Source organism: Dermochelys coriacea, chromosome 1 (assembly GCF_009764565.3).
Source record: "Dermochelys coriacea isolate rDerCor1 chromosome 1, rDerCor1.pri.v4, whole genome shotgun sequence".
NCBI lineage: Eukaryota > Metazoa > Chordata > Testudines > Dermochelyidae > Dermochelys > Dermochelys coriacea.
In genome coordinates, this window is record NC_050068.2 from 210260479 (window position 1) to 210281227 (window position 20749).

Consider the following 20749-nt stretch of genomic DNA (forward strand, 5'->3'; position numbering starts at 1 on the left):
GCTCCCCCGTTCCGGGCCGGGCCGGGCCGGGCCGGTCCAGCCCCGCCCCGCCAGCGGGTCGCAACCACGACGCCGGGTCCCCGCTCCGGACCAACGCCCTGCCCGCTCCAGTACCTTCTGCCCGGCCCAGCCCGCGGTCTCTCCTTTCGGGCCCGAGGCGCGCGGGCGCCCCTCCCTCCCGCCGCCCCGAGCTGGCCGCAGCAGCGTTCACTGCGGCTGCGCGCGGGTGTCGTGTCCTCTCCTGTCCTGTCCTCCCGACGCGTAGTTTCCGGCCCCGCCGCACGGCCCCCTGGGGGATAGAGTCTTTCCGGGTGGGGAGTCCCAGCCAACCCCACCCCGCGAGAGCCACAGAAGGCGGCCGCACGGAATGTCCGGGCCCAGACAACTAGCTTCCCAGAATGCAACGCGCCTGCGGCCTGTAGTTTACACGCCCTTGCTCTAGTGGAAGCCAAGTGCTTCACGTGCTGGTATTCTAATAATGGTTGCTGCTTTCCCTGGCACTACAATTGTATCTCTTCTAATTTGTTATTTACCCATACACTTAATTCAAATACTCTCATTAGTGGGGATAAGCTCACCACAGTAAGCCCTGACTTCCACCCATTTACATGTACTAGCTGTAGCGTTTTTTCAGTTTCTGGCACCATGTTGACCGGCACCTATGCCCAACTTAAACTCAATAAATGCCTCAATTTCTTTCAGCTTCTACATCATCTGCTGAAGAGCTGCCTATTGCTTTTATGAAGACTTCTGAGCTAGTGGTGCTATGGTCAGACTCTTTGTCTAGGCCATGTGTGCTGTGCTGCGGTGTGCAAACTCCCCAATAGAAATGTAACCCATAAGTTTTTTGCATCTGTTCCTATATGAAGGGCATTGTCTTGGCTTATGTTATTTGCCATAGGGAGTGCAGCTCCCTGTGCTCTTTTTGCTGCACCCCAACTTTGAGTTCCGCATACCTGCATAATCTTTTTTCTTGCAGTATTTTCCTCCTTTATTATGCCCAAAGTGTCGGCACAGCCCCATCCTCCACAAACTACAGTCTAGACCGGACGGCTTAGAATCATAAAAGAATAGAGTTGCAAGAGATCTCAGGAGGTCATCTAGTCCAACCCCCTGCTCAAAGCAGGACCAACCCCAACTAAATCATCCCTGCCAGGGCTTTGTCAAGACGGGCCTTAAAAACCTCCAAGGATGGAGATTCCACCACCTCCCTAGGTAACCCATTCCAGTGCTTCACCACTGTCCTAGTGAAATAGTTTTTCCTAATATCCAACCTAGACCTCACCCACTGCAACTTGAGACCACTGCTCCTTGTTCTATCATCTACCACCACCAAAAACAGCCTAGCTCCATCCTCTTTGGAACCCCCCCTTCAGGTGGTTGAAGGCTGCTATCAAATTCTCTCTCACTCTTCTGTTCTGCAGACTAAATAAGCCCAGTTCCCTCCGCCTTTCCTCACAAGTCAAGTGTCCCAGCCCCCAATCATTTTTGTTGCCCTCCGCTGGATTCTCTCCAATTTGTCCACATCCTTTCTGTAGTGGGGGGGAGAGGCTAAACCTGGACTCGATACTCCAGATGTGGCCTCACCAGTGCAAAATAGAGGGGAATAATCACTTCCCTTGATCCTCTGGCAATAGTCCTACTAATGCAGCCCAATATGCCATTAGCCTTCTTGGCAACAAGGGCACACTGTTGACTCATATCCAGCTTCTCATCCACTGTAATCCCCAGGTCCTTTTCTGCAGAACTGCTGCCTAGCCATTCGGTCTCTAGTCTGTAGCGGTGCATGGGATTCTTCTGTCCCAAGTGCAGGACTCTGCACTTGTCCTTGTTGATCCTCATCAGATTTCTTTTGGCCCAATCCCCCAATTTGTCTAGGTCACTCTGGACCCTATTTCTACCCTCCAGTGTATCTCCTCTCCTTCTAGCTTAGTGTCCTCCGCGAACTTGCTGAGGATGCAATCCATCCCATCATCCAGATCATTAATGAAGATGTTGAACAAAATGGGCCCCAGGACCAACCCCTTGGGCACTCCACTTGATACCAGCTGCAAATTAGACATCGAGCCATTGATCACTACCCGTTGGGCCCGACAATCTAGCCAGCTTTCTATGCACCTTATAGTCCAGTCATCCAATCCATACCTTTTTAACTTGCTGGCAAGAATACTGTGGGAAACCATATCAGAAGCTTTGCTAAAGTCAAGATATAGCATATCCACCGCTTTCCCCATATACACAGAGCTAGTTATCTCATCACAGAAGGCAATCAGACTTGCCCTTGATGAATCCATGTTGACTGTTCCTGATCACCTTCCTCTCCATGGATGAAGTTGTCCATGGATGACACTAAGGAGAGTATTGGTGCAGTCATCTTACAAATATATGGTCACTACTGGAAACCAGTGGCTTACGCATCACCGTGCTAAAACTGACCATCAATACACTCAAATATAGGAGGCGGCTTTGGCTTTAGTGCATGGGTGTAAAAAGTTTCTGTTATTTATTTATAGGAGCCCTGTGTTGTCTGAAATTGACCATAAACCACTGTCACATTCTGTGATGCAATCCAGGCTAATGAGGGATTGTGTCACTACCTGTCCTTCAATCTGGGGTGCCTCACAATGCTTTGCTGTTGTAGCTCACAACCTGGATCACTCATAAACAGCCTGAAAGCATGCAGGTAACACCCTGTATGTCTGTGTATATCTGCACTTGCTAGCAGCACTCCAGTCACATTCTGGCTTCCACCATCCTTGGTTATGTTGAGGGAAAAGCTAATATGTGCAGAGCTGGCACCTTTTGGCGCCAGCCACTGTCTGTGCAGCACAGACCGCAGCACATTTGGGGAATCGTTTCGGGCCTTGAAACTGTTCAGCACAGACCGCAGCACATTTGGGGAATCGTTTCAGGCCTTGAAACTGTTGTCCTTCCTGTTTTTGTGGTATGCGAGGCACGTTGTGTAACTGCATGTTCCGTTTTAATGATAAAGTTGTTGACATTCTCAGAACACGAGAAAGCACTCACCAGAGAGTGGCTGAGGATGGGGTGAGGATGGAATTCATTGGTTAAGGGTGCCGATGCACGAGGGCAGCACGCGATGTCAGATGGTATATAAGCTTTGCATAAACTGTATACGGTGTCCCCTCCTGACTAGCGGGGGGGCACCACGCTCGAGCGTAATACATTAAACACAGACTGGAAACTCTGCAGATCTGGACCTGGTTTTTGGTGCCTCAGCCTAAAAACTTGAACCGTGCGTGACCGATCAAGTATAATTCGCAACAGTTTTGGCGACCCAGATGGGACTTTAGGCTCGTCACGAAAGGCGTACTGAGGTCGCGTTCCTCCTCGCGGACAGCTCTAGCCGGCAAAAGGTGAATTTACCTTGGAGAATTCCGACGGGGGGAAACACGAACAGTCGCTCGGACGATAAGGTGGCACATTAGGTGTCCCTCGGTTGCCCAATTATGGGCTCTGGGCAGAGTATCAAGAAGGGGACCCCTTTGGCGGAAATTCTAGAGAATTGGAAGAATATTTCAGGCACCCATGGGTTAAAGAAGAAGAAAACTATTGTTTTATGTAAAGTAGAATGGCCAGTAATTCAGGCCCTTCCTCAGGTATCTATGCAATGGCCACCTGACGGGTCATTTGCAGTGGAAATATTGACTGCGTTGAGAAAGAGGCTGGAAGATAAGGCTCCAGCCCAGATGGATTACTGGTATGTATGGGACAATTGGGCTTATGTGCGTGCGAAAGGATGTCCTCTTACTTCTTCTTTTTCTTATCTGTCCCAGGGGTCTTTGGCCCCACCCTATCCTCTGCCTACTTCCTCTCCCTTTCCTCCAGCTTATTCTCAGCCTTCTGATTCATGCCCGCAATCCTCCCGGTCGCAGCCTCCCTGCTTATGTGGACCCATTCCGGATCCACCGATTGCTTTGCAAGCCCCTCTTATTCAGCAACCTCTTGTCTCCCATACGGTGGACGGAGGTGAACAAGTTGTTTTCCCCCTATGTGCACCGCCCCTTTGGCCCAGGCGACTTGATAACATGGCAACAGCAGATGCCTCGCCTGCGTGATGATCCGGAACAGGTATTACAAACGATTCGATCTGTGTTTACTGCTTTTAATCCTGCCTGGGGGGATGTTCAGGTAATTTTGGACACACTTTTTACTCCCGATTAGAAGTATTCCATCTTGGATGCCAATAGGCGCTGGGCAGGAGAGGATAATGTCCATACTGCCTGGCCCCTTGTTGATCCTGGTTGGAACCCTAATGTTTCTGCCCAAATGGACCTCCTTAAAGCAGGCAGGGACGGTCTCTTAGAGGCGGTGTGTAAAGCAGGTAGTAAGTCAGCTAATTGGTCTAAAATTCGTGAATGTCAGCAGGAGGTCACTGAGCATCCCTCTGCCTTCCTAGCCCGCTTGTCGAAACGAGCCCGCATATACGGCGGCGGCGTCGACCCAGAAGCAGAGACAAACCGTCCAATGATGGTTTCCTTTTATGTCGATCAAGCAGCCCCAGACATTAGAAAATATTTCTCTAAACATGTGCCTGATTGGCCAGGGAAACCTCTCCAGGAAGTAGTCCGCTTGGCCACTTTCGTGTTTAATGGCAGGGACGAGGAGAAAGCTAAGGAAAGCGTAAACAAAAGAAGGAAGACGTAAGTATGTTGGCAGCCGCGTTGCAGGTCCCAGTTGGGAGTCAGAATTGGCGGGAGCATGGCGGGGCGAGAGGCAGGGGGCGGGGACGAACAGAGCCAGAGGAAATTGGGTAAATACGAAATTTGGCACTTGTAACTACTGCAAACAACCAGGACACTGGAAAAGGGAATGTCCCCTCCGCCCAAGGGGGCCCCTTGGCAGGAGCCAGTGCACAATGGCCTGTCCGGTTTTTCCCAGACTTCTCAAGGATATCCTCCCACCAACCCTTTGAATCAAATTGACCCCCAGTGACTGGAGGCAGAGATTTTGGGAATTTTCGGAGAGTTGGAGTGGGACCTGGGAATGCAGTCACAAATTTACCTGCAAATTGGGGAACGTTTAGTGCCTTTCTTGGTAGATACAGGAGCTACCCTTTCCACTATAACGTTTGTGCCAGGGCCCGTGTCTAATACTAAGGTGTGGGTGCAAGGTATAGAAGGAAACCCCTGCCCGGCTCGGTTATCTTACCCTATCCCCATTAAGCTTGGTTCTCTAAAGCTATCCCATAGGTTTGTTATAATGCCGGAGGGCCCAGCAAACCTTCTGGGACGAGATGTGCTGGGCAAATTAGGAGCACATATATATTATGCCCCTGAGGGGCTTCGTCTGATTGTTCCAGATTCGACAGTTGCCTCTCTTATGACATTGACTACGTCTGTTCCCAGTGTACCCTTTGAATTGTCTAGTGTTCCCCATTTTTTATGGAGTACAAATTCCACTGATGTGGGTCTCCTTAAATCTGCGGTTCCGGTGAGTCTAACAACTAAAGATGGGCCGCCCCCTTCCGTGAAGCAGTATCCCTTGCCAAGGGAAGCGGAGGAGAATATCTCACGTGTTATTGACAGCTACTTGGCACAAGGAATTCTGGTTCCTTGTAGTTCACCCTGTAATACGCCCATCCTTCCGGTAAGAAAACCTAAACCAGGAATTGACGGGCACCCGGTTTATCGGTTTGTTCAGGATTTACGCGCTATTAATGACTACGTTATAGCCCCGCATCCAGTTGTTCCTGACCCGAGTACTATTTTGACATTAACTCCTCACTTGGCCACTTGTTTTACTGTAGTCGATTTGTGTGCCGCGTTTTTTAGTATCCCTTTGCACCCGAATTCCCAATATCTATTTGCCTTTACCTGGAAAGGTCAGCAATTAACATGGACGCGGCTCCCCCAGGGATTCTCTGGATCCCCTACTATCTTTTCTCGCATTCTCATAGCAGATTTGAAGGACATTGTTTTGCCCGGTTCTTCGGTTTTGGTTCTGTAGGTAGATGATTTGTTGATTGCCTCTTTGGACTATAGCACATGTTTAACTGATTCTGTCGTTTTACTTACTGCATTAGCGAATAAAGGTCATCGTGCGTCCCCATCCAAGTTACAGCTGTGCCTAAATCAGGTAATATATCTGGGTTTTGTAATTCGGCCTGGGGAGCGTTTATTATCTCCCGATAGAGTGCGGGCAATCCAGGATTACCCGCGCCCGACAACAAAAAGACAGTTACGGGCTTTCTTAGGGGCTGCCGGCTTTTGTCGACCTTGGATCGTGGGGTTTGGAGAACTGGTAAAACCCCTGGTCCAAGCTACCACGTCATCAACCCTCGACCCAATTTCCTGGACTATGGAGAGGGAGACTGCCTTTACAGCGGTTAAAAAGGCTTTGGTTACGGCACCCGCCTTGGGATTCCCGGACTACGGTAAACCATTTTTTCTTTTTAGTCATGAACAACAGGGAGTGGCTAGTGGAGTCCTCCTACAATATCTTGGAGACCGCCCACGCCCCATAGCTTATTATTCAGTACAGCTGGATCCTGTTGTCCGGGGCTCTGTTTCCTGTGTGCGGTCGATTGCCGCAGCGGCAATCATGGTTGAGCGTTCGCGACCCATAGTTCTGGGACATCCCCTGACTGTTTGGGTCCCCCACGAGGTTGAAATTCTTTTAAAACAGCATTCTACCCAGGCGTTGTCTCCACAACGAGCTCATAAATATGAACTAATTTTGTTGGCCGCTGATAACATCACTCTACGCCGCTGCAACACTCTTAATCCAGCGACTTTGTTACCCCTCCCAGAGGATGGCACCCCTCATCATGTGTGTATGGACGTCGTCACCCAGAATGGTAAGCCCCGCCCAGATCTAACAGATTCTCCTTTAATGGAGTCCGATCTGCTTCTCTTCACAGATGGGTCCTCATATTATTTAGATGGCTATCGGGTTTCGGGGTATTCAGTGACTTCCCAGACCGATGTTATAGAAGCCGTTCCTTTACCACCATCATTTAGTGCCCAGGGTGCAGAGTTGTATGCGCTCACGAGAGCTTGCTTATTGTCCACGGGAAAAACTGCTACCATTTACACAGACTCAAGATATGCTTTCGGAGTTTGTCATGCTACAGGCCAGCTTTGGAAACAGCGTGGATTTCTAACTTCATCAGGTGCAAAAATAGCTAATGGTCCCTTGATTGCCGCGTTGCTAGAAGCTATTTTAGTTCCACGCCAGGTGGCAGTGGTACATTGCTATGCACACAAGCACTCCGATAGTGCTGTTTCTCAAGGTAACGCGTTAGCTGATTCAGCCGCAAAAGTGGCAGCTCTACAACCTCTTTCTGTGTCGGTTACCCTCCCTTTGGATGGGTCTTTCCCACCTGCGGATTGGACATTAATGTACACTGATGTATCCTTGGAAGAATTGGGCGAGTGGAAACGTTGGGAGGGTGTGGAGGGCGCGGACAAAATTTGGCGAATCGGGGGCAAACCTATTCTTCCCCGTCGTTATTTACTGGCAGCTGCTCATTATTTTCATTCCCTGGGCCATGCTGGTATTCAAGGCACAGTGGCTGCCATACTCCAATCCTGGGCGGCACCACACATTTATCCTGCGGTGAAGCGTATTCTTGGATCCTGTTCAACTTGTTTGGCATTCTCTGCTATGACTCGGTCTGATGCCAGTTCGCGGGGGGGGAGCGAATTTTGGGCGAATTTTCCGTTTCAGCGTCTGCAAATGGATTATGCAGACATGCCTAAGTGTTCAGGATTCCATCACCTTCTCGTTATAGTGGACCAGCTATCTGGGTGGCCTGAAGCGGTACCGACGAGGAAAGCAGATGCGAGGTCTGTAGTTAAGTTTCTAATGAAGGATATTGTACCTAGGTTTGGTGTTCCTGAAGTTATAGATACAGATTGAGGCTCGCACTTTACTGCGAAAATTTTGGAGGAACTGTATAAATGTTTGGGAATCACTCGACAATTACATACTCCGTATCACCCTCAGTCTGCTGGTCAGGTGGAACGCATGAACCGAACAGTAAAGACAATGATAGCAAAGTTCTGCAAGGAAACTGGACTTAAATGGCCGGAAATCCTGCCAATCGTCTTATGGCATATAAGGCGGACACTGCGCATGCCCCTGGGCCTGTCCCCATTTGAGGTGTTATTTGGTAGACCCGCTTTAATTCCAGGAACCTACGTTCCAGCACATGCTAGTCTCTTGGATGGTGACGAAACTCTGGCCAAATATGTTGCTAGGTTACAAAAGGAGCTAATTGATAATCAATTTAAAGCTCAATTGTGTCAAACTGCACCGTTGGGATTGCAAATTCACTCATTTAAGCCAGGGGATTGGGTTATGGTAAAAAGGATTCCCCGCACAGACCCCTTGGAACCTAGGTGGGAGGGGCCATATCAAGTTCTGTTATGTACTTATTCTGCTTTAAAGGTTGCAGGAAAGAGCTCGTGGATCCACCACAACTACGTTAAAGCAGCGACAGCGCCTCCCCAGGACCCGAGTGATCCAGCGTACGAGCCATTCCACGGATGAATATTACAACCAAACCGTGGACCGAACCCTCCAATTACTGGAATCTTCACAGCCCACCAGGACTTCTTGTATTTCTCTTTTGGACTTGTATATTGGGAATAGGGGTTTTTGTATGGTACCGGGGCGGATGTTATTATTGGTATGGTTGGCCCGGGGGCTTTTCCCCCTACTCCCAAGTCCAGTACAAGGGTGGGCAGGTAATAGTTTTTTGAATTTGACTCAGGCTATTACGCAGAATATAAATCAAACACAATGTTGGATATGTATCCATACCCCCACATATATTAGTCAGGGAATTCCATTGGTGGGGGTCCCTATCCCTACTAATGAAACGCGGTTGTCTACATTATGGGCTAATACTACCTTTCATTGGAATATCACTATTCAAACATGGTCTATTGACATGGTGGCCCAGGGCAATTATGCAATCTGTGTTAGAAGAAATTGGAATCCTGAAAATGGGAATTTTGTAGGAACTTTTATGGGGTGCAATCGTACTATCAAAATTAGTTCGGGGATGGCAACCGTTTCAAATTATTCAAGGGCCCCTTGGCCCATCCCTGAAGGATCAGGGTGGTATTGGTTGTGTAACCACACAGCCTATAAAGTTCTTCCAGTAGGATGGTATGGTACCTGCACCCTAGGAGCAATAATCCCTGCTGTAACAGTTTATCAGAGTCTAACACGAAAAGAAATTCGCAATATAGTATGGAGGGATCGGCGAAGTATCCCTTTTAATTCCCTTATCGAGCGGCCCACGGGTTTTCATTCCTTTGCGCGCTGGTTTCTGCCATGGTTAGGAGTAAGTGAGCTAGAAAAAGCTATAGTTAATATTTCTGCTGCCTCAGAGCAGATGGCCAATGCCACTGCAGATGCTTTATCTGCCCTCCAAACTGAAGTCACACAATTATCTCAAACAACCCTGCAAAATCGCTTAGCATTAGATTACCTCCTCGCTAATCAGGGTGGGGTATGCGCTTTAGTTAACTCCAGCTGTTGTGTTTTTATAAATCAACATCATAGGGTAGAAACTGATATCCATATCCTCAAGCAACAGGCGACTTTATTTCATCATATCAGTCTTGATAATACCAGTACTGGATTGCAGGAAGTATGGAATTGGCTCACATCATGGATGCCGGATCTCGGGGTCTGGGGAAGACGTGCTCTGTACATGTTCATATTGATTGCTGTTTTCTTTGCCGTGTTATTTGTATGCCTTCAATGTTGTAAAATGTGTTATTCGCAGTTATTAGTCCTTCATCGTGGTTTACTCAGCTCCTATATAGTGTTAACTGACGTACAAAAAAAAAAGGGAGGACTGTTGAGGGAAAAGCTAATATGTGCAGAGCTGGCACCTTTTGGCGCCAGCCACTGTCTGTGCAGCACAGACCGCAGCACATTTGGGGAATCGTTTCGGGCCTTGAAACTGTTGTCCTTCCTGTCTTTGTGGTATGCGAGGCACGTTGTGTAACTGCATGTTCCGTTTTAATGATAAAGTTGTTGACATTCTCAGAACACGAGAAAGCACTCACCAGAGAGTGGCTGAGGATGGGGTGAGGATGGAATTCATTGGTTTAGGGTGCCGATGCATGAGGGCAGCACACGATGTCAGATGGTATATAAGCTTTGCATAAACTGTATACGGTGTCCCCTCCTGACTAGCGGGGGGGCACCACGCTCGAGCGTAATACATTAAACATAGACTGGAAACTCTGCAGATCTGGACCTGGTTTTTGGTGCCTCAGCCTAAAAACTTGAACCGTGCGTGACCGATCAGGTATAATTCGCAACAGTTACTACTTGCAGGGTGACCCCAAAACACTCCCTGTCCTGGATTTCCTTAAAAACAGGTGTTCTGCAATGTCCAGCTCTCTTCGGACAGTTCAGATATTAAAGGTCTGTTGCTCTTGGTCAATATTCAACAGTCTGCTACTTTAAATGGAGTTACCAAACAGTTTAATTTAAACATAGCACTGGATTTGTGTAGATTAAAATAGAACAAATTTATGTAACTACAAAGAGAGAGGTTTTAAGTGGGTACAAGTATGGGGAATTAAAGACAGAAACGTTTACAAGAGAAATAAAGATAAAATGCTTCCTAGTAGCTAAAACTTAACAAGCTAGACTTAGTTGAAGGTAAGATCTTTACCACATGTTTCCAGTAGGGATGTAAAATGTTAACCGGTAAACATTAGGCTTACTGGTTAACCAACCTTAACCGTTAACCCCTGGCTGTGCAGCACCGCACGGGCCAGACCCCAGCCCCAGCCATGCCACAATGGACCCAGCCACGCCAGGCCCCAGTCGTGCCACGACAGACCCCGGCCGCATCAGCTGGACCCAGGCCCTGACCGCATTGGCCGGGCCTCCGCCCCACTCATGCTGGCTGGACCCCTGCCCCAACCTCAGCTGGCTGACCCCAGCCCCCACCCCAGCCGGACGACAGACCGCAGCCCCCGCCTCGCCAGCCGGAGCAACCTCTCCCTTTAATCAATTAACCATTTAAATGATATAATTTTAATAGTTTAAACGGTTAACTTTTTAAAGGATATGTACATCCCTGGTTCCCAGCAATATGGCTGACCAAATTCTCAGGTCAGGATCCACCCCCCCAAAGTCCCATGGGTGTTTCTTTTGTCTTCTTCAGTGAAAAAGAGAGGGAGAGATGCATTGGGGTGTTTTTGCCTGGCTTTTAAAGTCCAGTCACCCTTTGAAGTGGATTCTTCTGAGGAGTAACCCTTGAAAGCAAAGTTTATGCAAAAAGTAAAGAAGGAGGCCTGGAGTCTGGGGATGAAGGAGGTTCTGTTGCTGGCACAAAATGTTCCCCGAGGCAGGCAACAGCTGGATTCATTGCCCGGTGTGCGTCGCCCAATAATCTTCATGCGGTACAGGGAGACAACAATCTCAAATCCTGCACACCAGTGCAAGCAGTTACACATATTTTATACATTCATTCTTTAGCATACTTATCCAATAGCAAGCTGCCCTAAGTATCCATATAGCCAATCCGATATACCAGCCAGTTCCCCTTTTTCCTCTTATCATCTATTCCCCCATATATGGAGTTGTTTGCTATCTAACATTCCTGTCCTGCTTGACCTAATCTTGCTCCAGCCAGTCTGTGCCTGCAGTACACTGTTTCAAATTTCTCAGCATGACCGCTGTGAGTGTCTCCAGGCAGAAAAGGGAAGGGGGAGCCATCTGGGCCTAGAGCGAGGGGGCTTCATCGACACTCGTGGTCTTCCATCCCCTTGAGTTACCTAGTGGCCAAGCCCAGTGTCCCCAACAACTCCCTCCTTTGAGAATACTCAACAGCCTTGTCTCTGAGTTTTCTCACTTGGGCTCTTATCTTTTTATAAGGGGACTTTGCATAAGCACTTTGTGGTAGCCCTGAAGGGAATGCATTACCATGTTTTTTACAAGGGCTCTGACACATGATATTGCAAAACATAACACCATTAGTACGATTAAGACAGGAAGAAAACTTTTCAACAACAGAATAAATAAACCACCAAGCCAAGATGACAAACCCCAGCCTGAAAACAAGGTTTGCAACCAATCACTCTCGTGGGTAGTATAAGCAGCCTGTGCTCCGGCTCAGGCATGGGCCTCAGCCTGTACTACCTTATCATAAATCTCATAACTACTGTCATTTACATATACACAACATCGGGACCCGACAAGGGCACAAACACCCCCTTGTGATGCCAAAAGCTAGTCCAAGGCTAGCCTGTTTTGGAGGGAATACGTTCTGAGCTGCTGTACCTCTTTATTTAATGTTACTACTGCTGACCCTAGATCACGAATCGAGTCCTCTAATTCTAAGGCTGCTTTTTCAAGCACCATTTGAAGCCTTACAATATAGTGGCCTATGCATGCTATGGCTGGCCCGGTAATCAGTGGCACAATTCCCAGTATGGAGCACTCTGTAAGCTTTTCAGTTGTGAGGGGATTCTTAGCATTGCCCTCCAAGGCCGCATTGAGTCCCCGCAGGGTTTCTTCTTGTGACTCAACAAAGGTATCTCGGGTATTCCTAATCTTTCCTTTGGGCAGTGTGGTGGTTATTGAAAGATGAGGAACTCCATAAGCTATATAACAGCTACCTGTCCAATTGGCTGGCAATTCCTTGTGAGCCTTTCGGCCACAAACAAAATACTGACCCTGTAGGGCTCAGTAAGGACTGTTTCTTAGAGGGATTCCTGAGATATTTAAGGCTGCTTTTCCAAACAATTCATATGCTCCCAGGGGGGCTTTCCATCCTCCCGAGTGGATACAAGGGGGGGTATTCCTAATTGTGCCGTTCAAATTGCACTCACCATAAGGACCGCTGCAAACCCACCATTGGCCTGCTATAGTGGAAATATTAACTGAACGGTAATTTATATTTCCTGACCGTCTTTTTGTGGAAGGATCATTTGTAAGAGTTTCCCCAAAAGGGGAGGAACCATTACATCCACACTGTTGACCTCCCCTCTCGGTTTTTATCCAATATCCATCGGCCCACTGTGTAATAACACAGGAGCTCCTTCCCACAGGACGCCTATAGTGATCAGATTGGTTTCGGGTAAAACAAAACACTCCCTCAGTGAGCACTGCAACTGAATACTCCTGATCCTGGTAGGTAGCTTGCTGCAAAGAGATCTTATCCCAGAACGGTGAGTCCGTTCGATTTCTACTTTCCTGCTCTTTGGTGGCGGCTAATTCTGCTAGGGTTAAGGACAGCAGGACAAGGGGCACTCCTGTTCTGGGGGAAAGTGGAGTCGGAGCACACACCCAGCAATCAGTTTGGTTTGTTAAAGTAGCAACATGGTGCGCAAGTAAAACAAAGGAATTATGTTCCCGATGTGCACAGTTTAGAAATAACAGCATAGAAAATAACGGGGTTACACGATTAATTATTACTGGGGTCCTCCCGGTCCAGGGTTTTCAGTTTTTGAGTGGGCCCATTTTGTTGCTAAGGTGCCCGCTGTTTGTGTCTCTTAAACAGTAACTTTAGCCCGAGATCATCACTAGATGAGGAGTCAACGGGATGGACGGTCCACTGCTCTGCTGATGAAGGGGTGGGTACTGCCTTCAAAGGTGAGTGATGGATCCAGTTCTTGTGTCCCTCGACCTTTGTCGCCGTATGGGAGATCAGCAGGACGATGTAGGGTCCTTTCCACTTTTCCTGGAGAGGCTCGTCTTTCCAGGTGCGAACAAGCACAGAGTCGCCGGGCTGTAAGGAGTGGATGGGAGAGTCCAAGGGAAGAGGCTGGGAGTCTTTAGTATACCTGTGAAGAGACAAGAGAACAGCAGACAGGGAACACATATACTGAGAAAAAAAACCATTACCCAGCTCCCACTCCCCTGACAGAACCGGTGTGCCATTCATAGGCCATACCCTCCCAAACATAATTTCAAAGAGACTAAGCCCTAATCTACCCTTTGGGAGAGCGCGGATGCGGAGCAGGACGAGGGGTAAGGCATCAGGCCATCGCAGGGAGGCTTCTTGGCACACTTTTGAAAGATGTCGTTTAAGGGTCTGATTGGTATGCTCTACTATGCCGCTGGCTTGTGGTCTCCAGGGCGTATGGAGTTTCCAGGGGATCTGCAAGGTATTCGAGATGCTTTGGACGATCTTTGATATGAAGTGTGTCCCTTTGTCAGATTCCATCCACTGGGGAAGTCCGAAGCGAGGAATGACCTCCTTAACAAACTTAAGGGCCACCGTCCTGGCAGTGCAATTGTGGCATGGGAAGGCTTCTGGCCATCCGCTGAATCAATCCACTAAGACAAGGAGATATTTGTACCCTTGGGTCCGAGGAAACTCAGTAAAATCTATTTGCCACACCTGCCTGGGGCCCGGAGTGGGTTCCAGAGCAACGGGTGGCCCTGGATGTTCTGGTCGGGGGTTATTCTTTTGACAGACTAAGCAGTCCGCCTGTACCTGGGTAGCCAGGGGTCGGAGTCTAGAAGTTATAAAGTATTTTCCCATCAGTTGGATAAGTGCTTCCCTGCCAGCATGAGTGGTTTGATGTAATTTCTGTAACACTGGCTGGATCAGGCCCTTCGGTAGAAGGACCTTCCCTTCCGGGAAATGGAGCCATCCCTCCTTTTCCTGGAGACCAAGTTTGTCGGTTAGCTGTCTCTCCTCTCCAGAGTACTGGGGGGTTGGAAGCTCCCCCACATATGGGATAAGGGCATGCATATGGGCATTCTCAGTCTGAGGGGATATCAGAGTGGCAGCATGCTTAGCCTCTCTATCTGCCCGGGCATTACCCCTGGTCACATCTTGATCTTCCCTTTGATGGGCTTTACAGTGTACCACCGCCACTTCCGAGGGGAGTTGTACGGCTTCTAGGAGCCGGAGGATTTGGGGCCCGTACTTAACTGGGGAGCCTTGAGCTGTCAGCATTCTCCTTTGCTTCCATAAGCCAGCGTGAGCATGTAGCACTCCAAAGGCATATTTTGAATTGGTAAAAACATTGATTCGCTTTCCTTTTGACAGTTCAAGCGCACGGGTGAGAGCAACTAGTTCAGCCAGCTGGGCAGAGGTCCCAGTGGGCAAACCCTTGGCTTCCATAGTGTCATGGAGGGTTATGACAGCATAGCCCGCCCTCCTTTGCCTATTTATCACAGTGCTGCTACCATCAGTATACCACTCATGATCTGCATTTAGGAGGGGTATATCTTTTAAGTCCGAACGGCTAGAGTATTGGGCATCTATGATCTCTAAACAATCATGTTCCTGTTCCTCAGTCTCCGGTAAGAGGGTGGTGGGGTTAAGGGAGGGGCAAGACTGTAAGGTGACTTCAGAGTTCTCTAGAAGTTTAGCCTGGTACTTAGCCATCCGAGCCTGGGTGAGCCAAAGGCCTCCCTTTGCATCCAATAAGGCTGGGACCATATGAGGGGTATATATCTGTATTGTCCCTCCCAAAGTTAGTTTCTCAACTTCAGCCAGCATCAGGGCTGTGGCTGCAACTGCCCGCAGGCACGCTGGCCATCCCTTTGCCACTTGGTCCAGCTGCTTAGAGAAATAGACCACGGGATGTTTCCATGCTCCCAACAACTGTGTGAGCACTCCTAGGGCCACCCCCTTTCATTCATGCATTTCATTCATACATACAGCTGAAATGGCATAGTGAGATCCGGGAGGCTCAGAGCCGGAGCTTCCAGGAGCTTTCAGCTTCCTTTTCAAGATTTTAAATGCCTTGTCAGCCTCTGGGGTCCAATAGAAGGGGTCATGATCTGCTCCTTTTACACAATCATACAGGGGTCTAGCCCACAACCCAAATTCCGGGATCCATATCTGACAGAACCCCGCCATGCCCAGGAAGGCTCTGAGGCGTTTACGATTAATGGGAACGGGAACCTGGCAGACAGCCTCCTTCCTTTCAGTGGAAAGCTGACACTCCCCCTGCCTTATGTGGAACCCCAGGAATTGTACCATCGGGAGGGCAATTTGAGCCTTGCTTCTCGATACCCGATATCCTCGGAGGTCAATAAAATTCAGGAGACCCACAGTGGCTTTGAGGCATGGGGTTAGGCCCACTGTAGCAATTAACAAATCATCTACATATTAAAGAAGAAGAGCCACCTCCTCGTTGTTCCACTCTTCCAGATCCCTGGCCAAAGCCTGGCCAAAAAAGGGTGGGGGAATTTTTAAATCCCTGGGCCAATACTGTCCAGCATAGTTACTTTTTAACCCTTTTCATGTCCTCCCACTCAAAAGAAAAGATTTCTTGGGATGAGGTTTCTACGGGAATAGCGCAGAACGCATCTTTCAAATCGAGGACCGAAAAATGGGTATACTGGCCTCCTACAGAAGCCAGTAAGGTATACGGATTCGGAACCAGGGGGTGCAGAGTTTTAACCCGTTCATTAACTGCCCTCAGATCCTGTACCAAGCGATACGTGCCATCAGGTTTTCATACGGGCAGGATGGGAGTGTTCCAGGCTGACTGGCATTCCCGGAGGATTCCATATGTTAAGAACCGATCTATAGTGTCCTGTAAACCTTCTCTGGCTTCCCTCGCAATTGGATACTGTTTAACTCTCACCAGTCCTTTTCCTGGCAGGAGCTGAACCTTAACAGGGACTTGATGGGTAGCTTTTCCTGGGACCCCCGCTGCCCACACTAGAGGGTACACCCGGTCTTCCCACAGGCTCCATTCTGGGGCTTGCATAGCTGAGGGCTCAACTGTAAGGGTCATGATCCATGCATTCTCAGGGGGTAGGATAAGGGTTATTTCGTCTTGAGTAAACTGCTAGGTGGCGCCTAGGCGACAAAGCAGATCCCGTCCCAGCAGAGGCGTCGGGCACTCGGGGACATAGACCAGCTTGTGAGATATAGTCCTGTTTCCCAAAGCGCATCCGCTGGAGCATACACTGGGCACTTGGTGCCTCTGCCTGTGGCACCCGCCACGATAAGGGAGTCTGCTACCGGCAACTGAAGGGGTCGATTCACGGCAGTTCGTGCCGCTCCAGAGTCCACTAAAAAGTCTATTTCCGAACTTCCCACCCGCATCTTTACTCGGGGTTCCAGGGGCAGGGCGGTCCGTCCCCCCGATACCCCTATTCCTGTTCCTCCATTGCCATCATAGGGGTGCCCCCTTTCCATTCCTCTCTGGGCACTCATTCTTCCAGTGTCCCTCTTGTCTACACAAGGCACACTGGTTGCGACCCAGTCGTCTCTCCTGCGGGACGGACATCCGCATCTACGGCCCCTTCCTCCCCGGCCACTTCCCGTAGTGCCGGCCTGGACCGCTACCATCATTTTAACTTGCTTTTTCTCCTTTTCTGCCTCCCTTAGACTATAAGCTCGGTTTGCAGTCTCTAAGATTTGTGCCATGGTCATGCCCATTAGATCCTCTTTTTTCTGTAACTTTCTCTTAATATCAGGGGCTGCTCTGCTCGTGAAAATTCTCTTAATGATTGCCTCAGTTTCCTGATCATCGGGGTCTGCATTGGTGTTCTGTCGAATAGCGTCCCGAATACAGTGTAGGAAGGCCCCTGGGTTTTGCCCAATTATTATGTCGGACAGCCAAGTGATGGAGTCCATGCAAAAGCAACTGCTTATAGGTGGTAAGCCAGGTCATACCTGCAGGATCATTCGGGTTCCACCTGGGGTCTACTCGGGGGACCTGCTCATCCGGGTCAGGGACATTATTACGATCCTGCTCATACCGTCTCTGTGCCTCCTCCCTTGCCTTGGACACGACCTGTTGTCGTTCGACCTCAGACAATAAGGTGCAAAGGAGGACATTGCAATCGTCCCAATCCAGCTTATAGCTGCTAAGATAGCCCTCAAAAACTGAAATAAACCTACTCAGGTTGGTGGAAAACTCCCCTGCTTGTACTTTGAAAGCAGCCAAATCCATAGGGTTAAAGGGCACATGGGTATAGACCTGCATAGTCGTGGCCGGACGCTCACCCGTGCCAGTATGGGAGATCTTAGTTTCAGTAAGTAAAGGATATAAGCCCACTGTAGGGGCCCTATCAGGTGGGGATATGGGGGCCGAAGGGGACACCGGACCTGCCATCATAGTTGGGGTGGGGGTCTGGGGACTAACATTAGCCACTACCGAACCAGTCAGAGTCAAATTACATTGCTGTAAGACATCTGATCGATTACACAAAGCCAAAAACAAGTGCGCATACAGATGTTCATTCCATTTCCCCGTTCGCTGACAGAACAAAAGTAACTGGAGGATCGTATTGTAATTAATTGACCCTTCTGGTGGCCACCGCTCCTAGTCCTCTAGTTGATATTGAGGCCAGTCAACTGTACAGTATCATTTTAATTTATTCTTAGTCATCGGATCTGATCCAAATACCTTCCAATTTGCTAGGATATACTCTGGGGCGTACACTGTGCCCTCCCTCCCGAGCTCTGTCCCTGTCCCATGCCTAGAGGGTAACTCTGGGCGTCCCCAGGTTCAAAACAGAGCAGACAATCCGGATTTCAAAAAGTTCCTACATTATCTGAAGGGCCGGTTCCCCACCATCGCCCGTGGCACTTCTCCACTTATCAGGCGCGTTGCACCGTTGTGCCCTACAGGGCCGGTTGGGCTATGCCCCTCCGAGGCCCCCGGGAATCACACCGGTGTGCACTGGGCGTTGGTCGGAGTCCTCACCCGCCGGTCCCCGCAAAGGATCCAGGCAAGGCTTGTGTTGTAGCCTCTTGCCCACCCAGGGACGCCAAAAACTGTTGCTGGCACAAAATGCCTGAGGCAGACAACAGCTGGATTCGTTGCCCGGTGTGCGTCGCCCAATAATCACAACGGGGTGGAGAAGTAGAAAAGTTTATTTGAAGCTTCAAGCGGTACAGGGAGACAACAATCTCAAATCCTGCACACCAGTGCAAGCAGTTACACATATTTTATACATTCATTCTTTAGCATACTAGGTCTTCCATCCCCTTGAGTTACCTAGTGGCCATGCCCGGTATCCCCAACAGTTCCATGCTGTTTCTCCTCCCCTGTATATGCTGAAATGTAGATTTGCCTTCTCTCCTACCATTTCCCCCTTTTGCTGTCTCAAGGACCCTGTTTACTACTAATATGTAAATTGAGATAAACACACATTCCTTTGTTTAGGATAGACCTGTTAAACAACTTTTGTGCTAATAACATCATACAGGGGGATTTCATAACATTATATATAATGTTGCTACATACATTTCTGTTAGAGAAGGAGCAGGAGGACCCAGAGGCGGATTAAGTAAATAGGCTTCTTTATTGCGGTACTTGTTCCCCTCGACCTAATTGTTGAGTAAGCACTGAGTTAATCACATCACACTCTTTTATCTAAGTTAATATGTAAATACCTACATTTACTGAAACACCCGCAAAACCCTTATTTAGTAATATGAACGCCCATATACTGAATATAATTATCCCTGCTCCTGTTTAATGTTTACAGCATTAAGCATATTCTGCAGACATTTTTACCTTGAAGATACATTTCTTTGCAGTAATTGTAGCCACAAGTTCCCTTAATCAGCAGTTCACAGGGTAGGAAGGAAGGGGCCATAACCCTGAGCTCGTTTATGTAGCTGGGAAAAGAAGGGAGGGGGGAGATAACACTGCTTTACACAAAGAGTATCCTTTAGACCCCCACATTCCTTATGCAGCCGCAATACTTATCAATCCTTAACAAGCAGAAGGGATGGGAGAGATATAGCACTTTATCTATCAAATGAAGAGAGAGTGCCTGCCCGTGCCTTCCTCCCTAATACCATGCTAGCAGTTACCCAGGTCTTTACTTAACCCTTACATATCCCAAAATTTGACCATAATATTATTGACCAGCAAGTTGTTAGTTTTCAAATGATACCTCAAAAGGCATATTTTGCACAACAATTATTGCAATAGTATGTTGGGTGTGACTACAAGCGTGCATTCAGTCACAACCACTTACTGCCATTGCCAAAAGAAGCCTGGAAAACACCCCCACCCCAAGAATACACAGATTATTTTTGCAGCTACAAATGTATGATTTGCAAATTGAATACAAACCTGGGAGAGATTTGATGCTTTCAGACATTCTCTAAAGCATTTGACTAAAATCAGGGGTGGAAAGTCCAAAGCTAGATTTTTGTATACGTCAATCTCATTTTTTTTTTAAAAACTGTCCAGTCTCAGATGAAATGTGGACGGTGATTGCCAGAGCTGCTGCTCAGGATGAGAGTCTGCAGAAAGTAATTAAGGCTATTATCATAGGTTGTCTAGGGCAGCCTATACTCAACCCCTATTATCGATTTAGCAAGGTGCTCATAGGATTACATGGGATTTTGTTTTAAGACACCAGGATGGTACAATATATTTTTTATCTTTTTATATTAACTGTAACCATTGGCATGTGCTCACCTGGGATGTGGGAGCCCTGTTTTCAAGTCCCTGCTCTGCCTAATTTGAGATAGAGACTTGAACTTGTGTGTCCCACATCACAGGTGTGGGACCTAACTACTGGGATATTGTGTCAACCTCTTGCTTTCTGTGGCCCAATGATGATGTAAGTATTCATACAAAGTGGAACATCTTAAGCAGATTGAAAAAGACCTACTGTGACCCAGCAACCCCTTGGTGCCAACTGGTGCAACAGGAGATGCATAGAGTTTTACAGGAATCCCATGGATCAAATAGCTGTATAATATTTCACCAAACTGTGGCATGTGAGGTCTCTTTTGAGATCCAGTAGCCCACTAGTCATCATGATCACTGTGAAATATATGTACGGATAATATTTA

The 20749-nt window shown here is 48.4% G+C and overlaps 1 protein-coding gene, 1 long non-coding RNA gene and 1 pseudogene across 10 annotated transcripts in view; all 3 read right to left on the minus strand.

Annotated features, from left to right (window-relative positions):
• KPNA1 (karyopherin subunit alpha 1) overlaps positions 1-254 on the minus strand; it is a 134146-nt gene extending 133892 nt beyond the window's left edge. For 2 of the 9 annotated variants that reach the window (XR_006276702.1, XM_043501029.1), the window contains exon 1: positions 115-254. The gene's annotated coding sequence lies outside the window, so the exon portion shown is untranslated. Of the gene's footprint in view, positions 1-18; positions 36-114 lie in introns of those variants that run through there. The other 7 variants (XR_006276698.1, XR_006276699.1, XM_038387450.2 and 4 more) reach the window with 7 other exon arrangements.
• A 13661-nt stretch (positions 255-13915) lies between these two features.
• On the minus strand, positions 13916-17611 carry LOC122458271 (annotated as a pseudogene).
• A 1360-nt stretch (positions 17612-18971) lies between these two features.
• On the minus strand, positions 18972-20168 carry LOC119847229. The gene is made up of 3 exons (XR_005290074.2): positions 20019-20168; positions 19452-19555; positions 18972-19261 (listed from the first exon to the last, which is right to left on the minus strand). It is a non-coding gene; the product is annotated as an uncharacterized LOC119847229 (long non-coding RNA).
• Positions 20169-20749: the final 581 nt, after the last annotated feature.